This window comes from Pleurodeles waltl, chromosome 11, assembly GCF_031143425.1.
Source record: "Pleurodeles waltl isolate 20211129_DDA chromosome 11, aPleWal1.hap1.20221129, whole genome shotgun sequence".
Lineage (NCBI taxonomy): Eukaryota > Metazoa > Chordata > Amphibia > Caudata > Salamandridae > Pleurodeles > Pleurodeles waltl.
Window position 1 is genome coordinate 16,017,738 of NC_090450.1, and position 15,912 is coordinate 16,033,649.

The 15,912-nt window shown below is 47.6% G+C and overlaps 1 protein-coding gene across 5 annotated transcripts in view; it reads left to right on the top strand.

Moving 5' to 3' along the window:
* Positions 1-1,502: 1,502 nt before the first annotated feature.
* The window catches only part of TNK2 (tyrosine kinase non receptor 2), a 372,582-nt gene continuing 358,172 nt past the window's right edge, over positions 1,503-15,912 (top strand). For 3 of the 5 annotated variants that reach the window (XM_069212823.1, XM_069212824.1, XM_069212825.1), the window contains exon 1: positions 1,503-1,660. The gene's annotated coding sequence lies outside the window, so the exon portion shown is untranslated. The remainder of the gene's footprint in view (positions 1,661-15,912) is intronic. The other 2 variants (XM_069212826.1, XM_069212827.1) reach the window with 1 other exon arrangement.

Consider the following 15,912-nt stretch of genomic DNA (forward strand, 5'->3'; position numbering starts at 1 on the left):
CGCATAATGAAGCAGACTGTGGCAAAGAAAGCTCAGCTGAGGGTCTCAGAAGTTACGTTTTGGAAGCAATGCTTGGATCCCAAAGAATAGACGCCATCTCGCTCATCTCCAGCTTTGCCCTCAAGGCCTGATTTTTCTGTGATGAAACCCTGTGTACCTGGAAAATGTTTAAACTCCTCCCCTTTGACAGGGGGGACAGTGTTAGACTTGACAGTTCAGGAATACCAAATGTCAAGAAGATTTTGTTGTAAGCGAGAACCTCTGCATTTACCAACAGCTCAAACTGCTGTTGTCTCAAGAAACCTTGAGTGTTTGTTGAAGACTTTCGCAAGCAGTTATCTTTAAGAGGACATCAGCTACTGGCTACCTCCTGTTGATGCCTCTGGGTGGGCTGGACTCCACTGGGGGACACCACTGGGGGTACCGGTGAGATTTGCTTACTCAAACTCTGTGTTATATAAAAAGGTTTTAATTTGTGAACTATGACTAACAAAAAGATATCTGTCAAAAAAAAGTAACCAACTGAGCTATCTACATTAAATACAACTTGTGATCTGCATGTTATCTGTTGTGCTTTGCGGCAGCAGTATTAACCATTTGTACTACTTTATGGTGATTCTAAACGGTGGATGGGCAAAACACATATCTCACCAGCAAGTGCATTAACCACTGTAGTTATCCTGCCACCATTAGTATTATTATTGCCTGGCAATTGCAACTGCTGGGCTACAAAGAGGCTTGCAGCAGGGCCCTTAACACCTAAAATAGTTTCAAATGCATTCAGCATTGACCAATTCAGTAAATCAGTTTAACTGTCACGTGCCCTTTTGCCAGTTTCTTTGTAGCATTGTTAAAAACATAAATGTATGAGTTGAGCGTCAGACTCCGCCTTTCAAGACACTGCTCCCCTTTCTGCTGGCACTCCTTGTTCCAACTTTACGAGGGCCAGTGGTATTTTTTTTTTCCATTTCCAGCGCCACATTTTAGGTTTTGATGCGCTACACCAGCTCTGCCAAGTTACCCAGGTCAATCTGTGAGGGGCTGCTTCATTTGTTTTGTTTTTTTCCTTTGAATTTTGGGACTTGCAGTTTTTTGCTATTATAAAACAAAACTACAACTCCCACAATGCAAAGGAAAAAGCTGGAGCGGATCAGCGCAACACACATGGACCTGAGAAACTTGGCAGCTATGGTGCACAAAGGGGCTAATTAACTGTAACTACCGAGGACAGAGTCCATATGTGTCATGAACAGAATGCAGAGCCCCTTTCTCTCAAGCAGACATTTCCCTCTGTGACAGGCGAGCCCCCAACTAAGCGAAATGAGTTATTATGGGAAGTGCTGCCCCTTTAAAGACTGGGGAACCTGCGCATGCGTGCGGCGTGTGAAGGCGGGCGCGAGAGCGGAGCTCAGCACGCGTGCGTGAGTGGAGGACTTTGAGAACGCAATGCGCGTGCGCAGACCCGAAGGATGTCAGCAGACTGCGCGTGCGCGGTCCCGGATGGTGTAGGACTGGGCGCGCATGCGCAGGTCACTGCGGGAGCTGCAGGGAGAGGGAGACTTTCGGGTTGTGCTTGTGCTTCAGCGGTGCAGGGACAGCAGCAGTACCCGGGGGCACGGAGCGCACCGGGGAGCGGAGCCCGGGGCTGGAAGACAGGCAGGTAAGGGGGGAGTCCGCCTGTGCTGTACTATAGGTGGTGCTCTGCTGCAGGTGCGGGGGACGTGCTGGGCTCGACAGGGAAATATATGGGTGCAGGTACCGGCCAATTAAAAGTATTGTTCCTCCGCTGGGCAGTCCATGTTCTGTCCTATTAACAGTATTTTACCAGTGCTGAAAGATGCAAGAAAGTGAAATACCTGCCCTTGTACCCATCCCGCAGGGTCTGACACTAGTTCAAGAGAAGGGAATAACTGCCCTTGTACCCATCCTGTAGGGTCTGACACTACTTCATGGGAGGGGAATGACTGTACTTATACCCACCCTGCAGGGTCTGTCACTACTTCAAGAGAAGGGAATAACTGCCCTTGTACCCACCCTGCAGGGTCTGACACTACTTCAAGAGAAGGGAATAACTGCCCTTGTACCCACCCTGCAGGGTCTGACACTACTCCAAGAGAAGGGAATAACTGCCCTTGTACCCATCCTGTAGGGTCTGACACTACTTCATGGGAGGGGAATGACTGTACTTATACCCACCCTGCAGGGTCTGTCACTACTTCAAGAGAAGGGAATAACTGCCCTTGTACCCACCCTGCAGGGTCTGACACTACTCCAAGAGAAGGGAATAACTGCCCTTGTACCCACCCTGCAGGGTCTGACACTAGTTCAAGAGAAGGGAATAACTGCCCTTGTACCCACCCTGTAGGGTCTGAGACTATTTCAAGAGGGGGTAATAACTGCACTTGTACCCACCCTGCAGGGTTTGACGCTACTTCAAGGGGGGTAATAACTGCACTTGTACCCACCCTGCAGGGTCGGACACTACTTCAAGAGAAGGGAAAAACTGCACCGCTACCCACCCTGCAGGGTCCGACACTACTTCAAGAGAAGGGAATAACTGCCCTTGTACCCACCCTGCAGGGTCTGACACTACTTCAAGAGAGGGTAATAACTGCCCTTGTACCCACCCTGCAGGGTCTGACACTACTTCAGCAAAGTGGAATATCTGCACTTGTACCCACCCTGCAGGGTCTGACACTACTTCAAGAGAAGGGAATAACTGCCCTTGTACCCACCCTGTAGGGTCTGAGACTATTTCAAGAGGGGGTAATAACTGCACTTGTACCCACCCTGCAGGGTTTGACGCTACTTCAAGGGGGGTAATAACTGCACTTGTACCCACCCTGCAGGGTCGGACACTACTTCAAGAGAAGGGAAAAACTGCACCGCTACCCACCCTGCAGGGTCCGACACTACTTCAAGAGAAGGGAATAACTGCCCTTGTACCCACCCTGCAGGGTCTGACACTACTTCAAGAGAGGGTAATAACTGCCCTTGTACCCACCCTGCAGGGTCTGACACTACTTCAAGAGAGGGGAATAACTGCCCTTGTACCCACCCTGCAGGGTCTGACACTACTTCATCAAAGGGGAATAACTGCACTTGTACCCACCCTGCAGGGTCTGACACTACTTCAGCAAAGGGGAATAACTGCCCTTGTACCCATCTTGCAGGGTCTGTCACTACTTCAAGAGAGGGGAATATCTGCACGTCTACCCACCCTGCAGGGTCTGACACTACTTCAAGAGAGGGGAATATCTGCACCTCTACCCACCCTGCAGGCTCTGACACTACTTCAAGAGAAGGGGATAACTGCACGTGTACCCACCCTGCAGGGACAGGCAGTGTTACTGCAGGGTCTGACACTACTTCTTGGGAGGGGAATGAATGCACTTGTACACATCCGCAGGGATTAGGGACGTTACTCCAGGGTCTGACATTACTTCAAGGCAGGGAAATACCCGCAGCGGTGGTTAGACTAGAGAGGATAATTTTACTAAATGGTAAGATTGCTCCCAGGGCATGTAATAACTACAGGGGTACCATTCCTGCAAAGACATAATTACTAGAGGGAGGCCTCACTGCAGGGGATGTACTGCGCTAAAGAAGTGTAGCAACTGCAGTATGGATGTGGTATGAGTATTGCTCAAACCTGGGGAGGGTAGCCCTGCCCGACAACGTGAAATACCTGCATCACTGCAGGGGGGGGTGGGTGGGGTCTGGGGGAGTCACCTATCTCCGACCAGGTGAAACAACTGCAGTGAGACCGGTCACTTCAGGGGTAACCTTGCCCCAACGAGGGTAAATAACTTCAGTGGGTAACGTTCCATCATGATACCTTTACTGTAGAATGACGTCAGTACAGTGGTAATATGAATGAAATAAGTAACATTACTGAAGTGTGGCAGTACACTTTAGTTTACTCGTGGAATTGCGTCACTACTCCATGGGAATGCCATAAATACATTACTGTGTGGTGTTACGAGGTGTCTGTGTAGTGCAGTGTGTCCCCATTCCTTGGCCTCTTGGCGCTTTGTGCTGACGTGTATCTGCAGCTCTGATGCCCCAGGAGTTCTCCTCTGGGGGTTCTTGTTCCTGTACCCCATTGATGCTGCTGGATGGTTTGCAGGGAGTGAGTTATCCTCCTGGACTGTTCCTTAAAGGTGGCTGGGTGTGGCGGCTTTCCAGCCCAACCCGTCTGACTTGTCAGGTGTGCAGTGCATTGCCTCCATATTGTGGTTTACTGGGTGGGTGTTGGGGGGGGGGCGTTGAGGTTTTTCAGCTTTGGCAGTTGTTGTGTAGGGGCAGTGATCCCCCCCAAACTGTCCTAGGTGGTCTCTTGCCAGAGGCTCTCTTGTGCAATGCTTGTTAATGTTTGCTGCTCACCTGGGGGGTGAGCTCCTTGTATTGATTCCCATTGAGATGTGGCCTCCTGAGTTCACCAATCATTGTTTTCTTGTGGCTGGCACGAGACAGACCATGAGTTGCTCTGTTTCTGGTGCTCTGGAGTACCACCCTCTCTGCTGCGGAGTCCGATCCTTCTGTGCCTAATGCTCGGTTGTGAGAGTCCTTTGAACCCATCTTTCCACGTCCCCTTGTTTTCTCTGTCTCACTGGAGTTGTTTCTGCAGTTCTTTCCCAAAGGCTCGCTTGTCCCTGACCCTGCAAGATGTACACAACAGAGGTAGACAGGTAATCAGGGAGGTCCTCACCTGTAAACAGTTCCCACGGGGAAGTCCCTCGTGGGGCTCATTGGATGTGTCTTATGTCAAGGAGGCAAGAATAAATATTGATTTTATCATTTATAATCAGCTGCGGTCGGCTTTATTTGATGGACCTTATATTATGTTGCCACTGCAACTCCATGAATATTTGTGACTTAGAAAAAAAAAAGAAACTGAGTACTACATTTCAGTTTCTACTGCTTCCCCTTATAGTATTTGAGGTACTCACCTTTGTGGGGGGTATTTCTGCAGAGCTGGTGCCTCTGCCCTGCCTGATTAGATCTCATTTAAGGGACAGGCGAGGCGAATCTGCTGTCTGAGGTGAGAGACTGGCTGTGCTGTCTCAACTGAGCAGATCCTGAGAATTTACACTGGGCAGTATTTTCTTGTTTTACATTGGGAAGTATTGTAGATCTTGAGGGTTTACATTGGGCAGCATTGCAGATCTTGAGGGCTTACATTGGGCAGTATTGCAGATCTTGAGGGCCTACATTGGGCAGAATTGGAGATCTTGTGGGTTAACATCAGGTGGTAATGCAGATTATGAGGGTTTACACTGGGCAGTATTTCAGATCTTGAGGGTTTACACTGGGCAGTATTTCAGATCTTGAGGGTTTACATTGGGCAGTATTGCAGATCTTGAGGGCTTACATTGGGCACCATTGCGGATCTTGAGGGCTTACATTGGGCAGTATTGCAGATCTTGAGGGCCTACATTAGGCAGTATTGCAGATCTTGTGGGTTTACATCAGGTGGTAATGCAGATCATAAGGGTTTACATTGGGCAGTATTTCAGATCTTAAGGGTTTACATTGGCAACATTGCAGATCTTGCTGGCTTACATTAGGCAGCATTGCAGATCTTGAGGGCTTACATTGGGCAGCATTGCAGATCTTGAGAGTTAACATCAGGTGGCAGTGTAGATCATGTGGGTTTGCGTTGGGCAGTATTGAAGTGCTTGAGGTTTTACACTGGGCAGTATTTTATTGTTTTACATTGGGCAGTATTGCAGATCTTGAGGGTTTACATTGGGCAGTATTGCAGGTCTTGAGGGCTTGCATTTGGGCAGTATTGCAGATCTTGAGGACTTGCATTGGGCAGTATTGCAGATCTTGAGGACTTGCATTGGGCAGTATTGCAGATCTTGAGGGCTTGCATTGGGCAGTATTGCAGATCTTGAGGGTTTACATTGGGCAGTATTGAAGGTCTAGAGGGTTTACATTGGGCAGTATTGCAGGTCTAGAGGGTTTACATTGGGCAGTATTGCAGATCTTGAGAGTTTACATTGGGCAGTATTGCAGATCTTGAGAGTTTACATTGGGCAGTATTGCATATCTTGAGGGTTTACATTGGGCAGTATTGCATATCTTGAGGGTTTACATTGGGCAGTATTGCATATCTTGAGGGTTTACATTAGGCAGTATTGCATATCTTGAGGGTTTACATTGGGCAGTATTTCAGATCTTGAGGGTTTACATTGGGCAGTATTGCAGATCTTGAGGGCTTGCATTGGGCAGTATTGCAGATCTTGAGGGTTTACATTGGGCAGTATTGAAGGTCTAGAGGGTTTACATTGGGCAGTATTGCAGGTCTAGAGGGTTTACATTGGGCAGTATTGCAGATCTTGAGAGTTTACATTGGGCAGTATTGCAGATCTTGAGAGTTTACATTGGGCAGTATTGCATATCTTGAGGGTTTACATTGGGCAGTATTGCATATCTTGAGGGTTTACATTGGGCAGTATTGCATATCTTGAGGGTTTACATTAGGCAGTATTGCATATCTTGAGGGTTTACATTGGGCAGTATTTCAGATCTTGAGGGTTTACATTGGGCAGTATTGCAGATCTTGAGGGATTACATAAGGCAGTATTGAAGTGTTTGAGGTTTTACATTGGACAGTAGTGCAGCTCTTGAATGTTTACATTGGGCAGTATTGCAGATCTTGAGGGTTTACAGTGGGCAGTATTGCATATCTTCAGGGCTTACATTAGGCAGTATTGAAGTGCTTGAGGTTTTACATTGGACCGTAGTGCAGCTCTTTAAGGTTTACAGTGGGCAGTTTTGCAGATCCGGAGGGTTTACAGTGGGCAGTATTGCAGATCTTGAGGGCTTACATTAGGCAGTATTGAAGCGCTTGAGGTTTTACATTGGACAGTAGTGCAGCTCTTGAAGGTTTAAATTGGGCAGTATGGCAGATCTTGAGGGTTTACATTGGGCAGTATTGCAGATCCTGATGGTTTATATTTGGGCACTATTGCAGATCTTGAGGTTTTACATTGGGCAGTATTGCAGATCTTGAGGGTTTACATTGGGCAGTATTGCAGATCTTGAGGGTTTACATTGGGCAGTATTGCAGATCTTGAGGGTTTACATTGGGCAGTATTGCAGATCTTGAGGGTTTACATAGGGCAATATTGCAGATCTTCAGGGTTTACATAGGGCAGTATTGCAGATCTTCAGGGTTTACATTGGGCAGTATTGCAGATCTTCAGGGTTTACATTGGGCAGTATTGCAGATCTTCAGGGTTTACGTTGGGCAGTAATGCAGCTCTTGAAAGTTTACATTGGGCAGTATTGTAGATCTTGAGAGTTTACATTGGGCAGTATTGCAGATCTTGAGGGTTTACATTAAGCAGTAGGGAACATCTTGAGGGTTTACATAGGGCAGCATTGGAGATCTTGAGGGCTTGCATTGGGCAGTATTGCAGATCTTGAGGGTTTACATTGGGCAGTATTGAAGGTCTAGAGGGTTTACATTGGGCAGTATTGCAGGTCTAGAGGGTTTACATTGGGCAGTAGTGCAGCTCTTGAATGTTTACATTGGGCAGTATTGCAGATCTTGAGGGTTTACAGTGGGCAGTATTGCATATCTTCAGGGCTTACATTAGGCAGTATTGAAGTGCTTGAGGTTTTACATTGGACCGTAGTGCAGCTCTTTAAGGTTTACAGTGGGCAGTTTTGCAGATCCTGAGGGTTTACAGTGGGCAGTATTGCAGATCTTGAGGGCTTACATTAGGCAGTATTGAAGCGCTTGAGCTTTTACATTGGACAGTAGTGCAGCTCTTGAAGGTTTAAATTGGGCAGTATTGCAGATCTTGAGGGTTTACATTGGGCAGTATTGCAGATCCTGATGGTTTATATTTGGGCACTATTGCAGATCTTGAGGTTTTACATTGGGCAGTATTGCAGATCTTGAGGGTTTACATTGGGCAGTATTGCAGATCTTGAGGGTTTACATTGGGCAGTATTGCAGATCTTGAGGGTTTACATTGGGCAGTATTGCAGATCTTGAGGGTTTACATAGGGCAATATTGCAGATCTTCAGGGTTTACATAGGGCAGTATTGCAGATCTTCAGGGTTTACATTGGGCAGTATTGCAGATCTTCAGGGTTTACGTTGGGCAGTAATGCAGCTCTTGAAAGTTTACATTGGGCAGTATTGTAGATCTTGAGAGTTTACATTGGGCAGTATTGCAGATCTTGAGGGTTTACATTAAGCAGTAGGGAACATCTTGAGGGTTTACATAGGGCAGCATTGGAGATCTTCAGGGTTTACATTGGGTAGTATTGCAGATCTTGAGGTTTTACATTGGGCAGTATTGCAGATCGTGAGGTCTTACATTAAGCAGTAGGGAACATCTTGAGGGTTTACATTGGGAAGTATTACAGAACATGAGGGTTTTCATTGGACAGTATTTCAGAACATGAGGGATTACATTGAGCAGTATTGCAGGTCTTGAGGGTTTACATTGGGCAGTATTGCAGATCTTGGCGGTTTACATTGGGCAGTATTGCAGATCTTGGGGGCTTACATTGGGCAGTATTGCAGATCTTCAGTGTTTACATAGGGCAGTATTGCAGATCTTCAGTGTTTACATAGGGCAGTATTGCAGATCTTCAGGGTTTACATTGGGCAGTATTGCAGATCTTCAGGGTTTACATAGGGCAGTATTGCAGATCTTCAGGGTTTACATTGGGCAGTATTGCAGATCATGAGGGTTTCATTTTGGCTGTATTTTATTTGTTTTACAATGGGCGGCAGTGCAGGTCTTGAGGGTTTACATTGGGCAGTATTGAAGTGCTTGGGGTTTTACGCTGGTCGATAATGTATTTGTTATATGTTGGGCAGTGTTGCAGCTCGTGAGTTTACATTAGGAAGCAGTGCAGGTCTTGAGGGTTTACATTGGGCAGTATTGCAGGTCTTGAGGGTTTACATTGGGCCGTATTGAAGTGCTTGGGGTTTTACACTGGTCAGAATGGCAGCTCTTGAGGATTTATATTGGACAGTATTTTGTTTTACATTGGGCAGTACTGCGGTTAATCGCCCTGAGTTGTTCTAATTGGGGGTGGGCCCTGATTTCAGTTTGGGACTGCAAGGCCTAAACCAGGAGTTATTGGCCTGAGTTGTTCTAGTGGGAGAAGGGCCCTGGTTTCAGGTTAGGGCTGCCAGACCTATACCAGGTGTTAATGGCCCTGAGTTGTTCTAATGGGGGGTGGGCACTAATTTAAGGTTGGGGCTGCCATGCCTATACCAGGAGTTAGTGGCATTGAGTTGTTCTAGTGGGGGGTGGGCCCTGATTTCACGTTGGGGCTGGCAGGGCTATTGGCCCGGAGTTGTTCTAATGGGAGATGGACCCTGATTTCAGGTTGGGGCTGCCAGGCCTATACCAGGAGTTATTGACCTTGAGTTGTTCTGGTTTGGGGGTCAGGGGGGCTGATTTCAGGTTGGGGCTGGCAGGCCTATACCAGGAGTTAATGGCCCTGAGTTGTCCTAGTGTGGGGTGGGCCCTGATTTCAGGTTGTGTACCAGCAGTTATCGGTGCCTCTCCCGGAATGATGTGACTGACCCTGAAAGCGAGAGCCCTGTTGGCATCGGACGTGTCACTCGGTGCAGATGTTCCCGAGACATCTCCCTCTGTGTGACTCGCCCTAGGCATCCCTTGTTACTCTCACCTCGCACCTCTGGCTAGACACAGTCTCCCCCCCCCCCCCCCCCCCCCCCCAGCACATCTGTCGTGGTTGTGACCCACCTCTGCCTCTCCGCTCCTCCCGCACTCTCTGCTGGTCAGTGGTATGTCTCTTCATCCCTCTTTGGGACCGTCTCTTCTTCCGTTTGGTCTTTCTCTCTCTCTTTCTCACGGAGTGTCTCTTTCCAGGGTGGGACCTGTGAACGTGTCTCTCGCCCGCCTGGTGGTTTTACACTTTTTGTCTCGTTTGTTCTTTTTGCTTTTCAGCGCCTGTCTCTTTCTTTGTGACTTTCTCTTCCCAATGTGTGACTGTCTCCCTGACGTGTCCCTTTGTGTGTCTCTCTGTCCCTGTGGTGTGTGACCTTCTTTCGCCGCGTCTGTCTCTCTCTCTCACTTTATTTCTTTCCGTGCTGTCTTTACCTCTTTTTGATGCGTGATTCCGTCTGTCTCTCTTCCCCCCTTATCTCGCTGTCTCCTCTCTTTCTGTCAGTCTCTTTTATCTGTCTCTCAATCTCTCTGTAAATTCGGTCTGTCTTTCTCTCTTCTCTCTCTCGCTATCCTCTCTCTCTTCTCTGGCATCTCTTTCTCTCCCTGTCCCGTCTCTCTCGTCTGTCTTTCTCCCTGGCCTGTCTCTCTCTCTCTCGTCTGTCTCTCTCGCCTGTCTCTCTCTCGCCTGTCTTTCTCCCTGGCCTGTCTCTCTCTCGCCTGTATCTCTCGCCTGTCTCTCTCTCGCCTGTCTTTCTCCCTGGCTTGTCTCTTTCTCTCTCTGTCCTGTCTCTCTCCCCTGTCTTTCTCCCTCGCCTGTCTCTCTTTCTCTCGTCTGTCTCTCTCTGGCCTGTCTCTCTCTCTCGCCTGTCTCTCTCTCGCCTGTCTCTCTCTCGTCTGTCTCTCTCTGGCCTGTCTCTCTCTCTCGCCTGTCTCTCTCTCGCCTGTCTTTCTCTCTGGCCTGTCGTTCTCACTCTCTCTCTCGCCTGTCTCTCTTTCTCACTCTCCTCTCTCTCCTTTTCTCCAGTCTCTCTCTCTCTCTCTCTCTCTCTCTCTCTCTCTCTCTCTCTCTCTCTCTTCTAGTGACTTCGCATCTCTTTGGGGTGTCTCGCACGTGCTCTTAGACTGCAGCGATGCTTGAAGGAAGGGGCTTCCCTTTCCGATCCCCATTAACTGACATCCGCTCACGGTTCGGAGGCGCCTCCCCCGCTTCCTGGGGAAGTCCCGGCGCTTTGGTTTTGCCGCCTGCTGCTCTTGGGCACACAGCCCGCCCACTTGTATAAAGCGGGTTGCAGCCGGTCGCCAGGAAGGCAGCACTCTGACGCGTTAGAGGTTAGAGACTGAATGTGTGAATGAAAGCACTTGTGTAGCACAGCACTTGCACCGGCCGCTTCAAAGCACTTCTTGGCTGCTAAAGGGGGATGGAGTAAAGGTGAGCTTATGGTTTCTTTCTCTCCAGGGCTGGTGGTTGGGGGGGCATGCACTGTGGACCCCCAGTGGCCCTCTGTGCGCTTTGGTTTGGGAAGGTGGTACTTTGTGCCCGATGAGGTCTTGGTGGGAAGGGAATACTCCATGACTCACGTGACGGATATTCCAATACTCCATGGCTAACGTGACGGATATCCCAATACTCCAATACTCCATGACTAACGTGACGGATATCCCAATACTCCATGACTAATGTGACGGATATCCCATGTGACGGATATCCCAATACTCCATGACTAACATGACGGATATCCCAATACTCCAATACTCCATGGCTAACGTGACGGATATCCCAATACTCCATGGCTAACGTGACGGATATCCCAATACTCCATGACTAATGTGACGGATATCCCAATACTCCAATACTCCATGACTAACATGACGGATATCCCAATACTCCATGACTAACGTGACGGATATCCCAATACTCCATGACTAACGTGACGGATATCCCAATACTCCATGACTAACATGACGGATATCCCAATACTCCATGACTAATGTGACGGATATCCCATGTGACGGATATCCCAATACTCCATGACTAATGTGACGGATATCCCATGTGATGGATATCCCATCTGCTGTATTACAATCCCATTATATCCTATGGAGATCCTAATGCCCCAGGTGGGGTATTCTTCTAGTCTGTGATAGAGTATTCCCTCCGCCAAGCTCTAAATCAGGCCGTTTGTTATTCAGGTGATAAGTGGGGGGCACTTTAGACTTGGCTTGAGAGTGCAGCCGTCCCTACCTTATAGGAGCAACAGAAAAAGAGCTTTCAGAAGTACCTCTGTGAGGGGTGGAGGCGATCGAGCCTCAGAAAGCTGGAGCCTAGAAGGAATAGAACCTTCACCGGAGGTGACGTGGTCTGGTAGCTACAGCTGCAGACCGAGTAACTTATCAGGTTCAAATCACAGCCTCTAAATACAGGCAAGTCTCCCTCTGTTGAAAAAAATATGTAAGAGTCAGGGCCACTGGAATTATACAGCAGGGTTGAGTAAATTATGCGGCAACTAAGTGCAAATTATACGGTGTAATTTGACACATCATTAAAATACTGCTTCGTTAGTTTGTCATTTTTAGGGTCGAGCCTGCGATGCTCGCGCATGCGTATCGCAGCGAGACTCTTTAGTGTTCAGAAAAGGGCTCGGAGCCCTGTCAACGTCACGTCCGTGTTTTTTATTGGTTCGTGGGCTTGCCTAATAAAATCTGCTTGCTTTCATTAGTCGGAGGCACGCATACGTCGTCATGCCTTTTCCAGTGGTTAGCCCTCCTCGAGCGCAGCGACCGAGTACAGAAAACATGCGAGGCGCGCTGTTTTCTGTCCAGCTTGTGGACTTCTTTTTCTCAAGTTTACCAGCGCGATCTCACTTGGCAGAAGTCGAGCGCTTTACATAGTTAATTGCACTTTTTCGGGTTACGTATATAAATACACATTTGCCCGATAGGTGAAAAGTCGGGTTAGGAGTTTACAACGCTATCAGCTCTAACACGAGCAAACGCGAGACCCGTTGCATTGCAAATGCTTGTTACACTTGCTAACACTGTCTTGGTATTAGTTGCACCCCCATGGTATCAGTTCAACACCCACCTATAGCGTGAGGCGACAGAAAGGGGACCTGTCAACCTTTGCAGTGGCTCTTCCACTGCGTGGCAACAGGTGTTGCAGAGCTTTTGGTAACTTTTGAACCGTTTGAGCTAGAAACATTTAATGTTTGGTAAAATCTGCAGATTATGCAGCAGATGATGGATTATGTGGCAAATATGGCAAACCTATAATTATGTGGAAAAACTCTGCGGCCTCACGATCGCATAAGTCCAGTGGCCCTGAACATAGCCTGAGTCTGTTGAGAGGCGCTGTGATGTTCATAGGGAGGGTTTGCACTCTGTAAATCTAGCAGAACTATGTGCTTACCTATTTTATCTCCCCCAGCCCCCTTTTTATTTGTTATCATATATGAAAGCACCTTCAAATATGTGGCTTCGGGAGGTGTGTTGTCCCTGTTTGAATTAATTGCCCGTAATGTTGCTCTCTGTATTGTAAGAATCTAGGCCAGATATAGGGGACGCAGGGCAAAGGACTTGCCTCCTAGCTCACTGATAGCATTGCCAACAGGGCGGGGACAGGAATGTTTCTTAGTTCATGTTTCAAAACTCTCACTTTTTATGTATAATAACCCACTATGTAGAAATACTTCTCATTTCGGAGACCTACCTTGATGTACTAGGGTGAAATGCTTCATAGTGTTAAATACTTTCTTGAATTTTAAAGACCCTTCCTCATAATCTCGCATGATGCTTATATGATTTACTCGTTAGGTATTTGCACGGCTGACCCTTGGTTACAAGCGTAACGCGAAGTCACCTTGCAAGCATAACGTGGAATGGCTAAAACTCCGCCAACTCCGGCTCTGGAGCAGAATTTATCGCCCACCCCTATTCCGCGTGCATGTTGGTTGCCTTGGAAGCAGCATTTGATTGGACAGAAGTTGTGTGCTTCCACTGAAAAAGAGTGCTTGAAATGTATTCTTAGTGGACACGCTTAGGCTCAGCGTAGCAGGTTGCGTTGCAGCTTTGGTTATCGTAGCACGCCAGTGATGTACTTTGTAGGCTTGACCTCTTTGTTATGAAATCTATGATGAAGTCAGTAGGCTTGATGTCATTTTTCTTCTCGAAAAGCATATTTAAAAGTCTACAGGCAGTCAAAGGCGGGTTGCTATTAACACTGCTTTAAAGCCTGCAGAGTAGCAGGTTGTAGAGTGGAACCTCACAGATTACAGTAGTAGGTAATGGTTTTGGAGTAGATTACGTCCCTCAAGCCACTCCCTCCCAAATGATAAACTGTGACCATAAAAGATTTGTGCTGTGTTAATCCTTGTTAGGCCCTTTTAAGAGAAATAATATTTTGCTTTGCCAACTGTAATATTTTTTTTTATATATATTTGTAATTTTTTTTAAGGTGCACCCTGTGAGAAATAGACTTGCACTGGTTACGGTGACAGACGTTAACATAGGCCTGATGGATTGACTGGAAAATGTTCTGCCCAGTCCGGAAATGTTGGCTTATTCTTTGTGAAAAGTACTTGTTAAAGCCCATAGGCCTTGAACACTGGTTTGGTACCCCACTTTGTTTCAGGCTGCACACCGGCATTTTGTTACACCAGATCTCACAGATGACCGCAGTAGGCAAGGTTTAGGTGTTGGCTACCACGGCCACTACGATGATTCTTAGGAGGGTATTTTGAGGGGCTTGAATGTTGTTTTACCAGCTGTAATTTTGTACATCTTTGTAATTGTATAACTGTGTGCATGATGGTGGCCAGTCTGTGACCACTTAGTCGGAGGGTGATTGGTCATGGTGTGATGATGATGGGAAAGGCTGGAGCTTTATTGGTCCATAGGCATCAGGAAATGGGAATATGATAAACCTTATTGCGTCGTCTTCGGGGGGGGGGGGGTTATATTGTTTTGACAGCTGTAATTGTGTACATTATGGCGTACCTGGTGTTTGCCTGTGGGAAAGTTTAGCATCTATACAGTAGGACCAGGTCGGTTATTGCGACAGTCCATTGATAATGGTTGTAAGCCCGATTTGCTCATTGGGAAAAGGAATTTAAATAACATTGGTCAGATGTTTTTATTTTAAAACGTTAAGACAAAGGCCGTAGTCCTGATTTATTTGTTAAGAAACGCTTCTGTAAAAGCCAAAACACATTTACGGGCAGATCGCTATTGCTCTGTTAAAGCCTGCAGGCATGTGTTTTATTCCATGAAAGTCCACAGATTGCGTTTGTAGGCAGTGGTTTTGGGGGCTGATTGCCCTCCTTGACTAAACCACGGAGCAGGTTTGCTTCCTTCCATGACAGCATGTGGAGGCTGTGGGTCAGCCCCCTTCAGCTGTTGGCTCTCTTGCCCTGTGAGTGGCGCTGTTTGTCTCGGCACACCTGCACCTCTCCCTGACAGTGACTGTGGGCCACTGGTTTATTTTGCCATTTTATCCGTTTATAGGTTCTCAGCACATCTTTCCTTCTTCGGTTTTTATTTTCCCAGCATATTAGGGTCCCCAAACGGTGGTAATTGCTGTTTTGCTCGTCTCTCCTTTAATCTGTGGTACACTGACATTTCTTCCAGCCCAGGCATCCATCATGGCTTGGTGTTGTTCATCGTGTATCATTGCTTTACCATTCCAAGATGGCCACCAAGTTAGCTCTAAACTTGGGAACTTTAAAACAACCATATACAGTGTACAATAATATTGCATGACAGCCACCCAGTGTTATGTTTAATTTTGTTATTGAAAGCATATGCCTGCCATGCATGTGTTGTTCAGTCTGTGTGCTTTACTGTGGTTGAGAGAGTGGATGAATGCAAGAATGAGTCAGTCAGTGAATGAATGGATGCATAACTGCAGGGATGAACGACTACATGCCTGCATGGCCTATTAAGTGCGTGAACCCAGGCACTTTCACTTACAAGCTAGACCTGTTGTCATTGCCAGTGCTTGTTGTTTCCAGGTTGGGGTTTGTTTTGCACCCTTGTTGTGACCAGAATGAAGCTCGCTCCACTGGGGGTCAGGGGGTGGCGTGTGCCCAGCCCCCACTGCTCTTCGGCTCGGCTGCAGGACACTCGGCAGTACCGGTTTGTCCGGAGTGACCACCACCGGTCGCCTCCTTCCTGCAGGTCCAGGGGGGCACCTCGTGGTCCGAGGGCGGTGCAGCTCCAGACGACAGACCGGTTCACC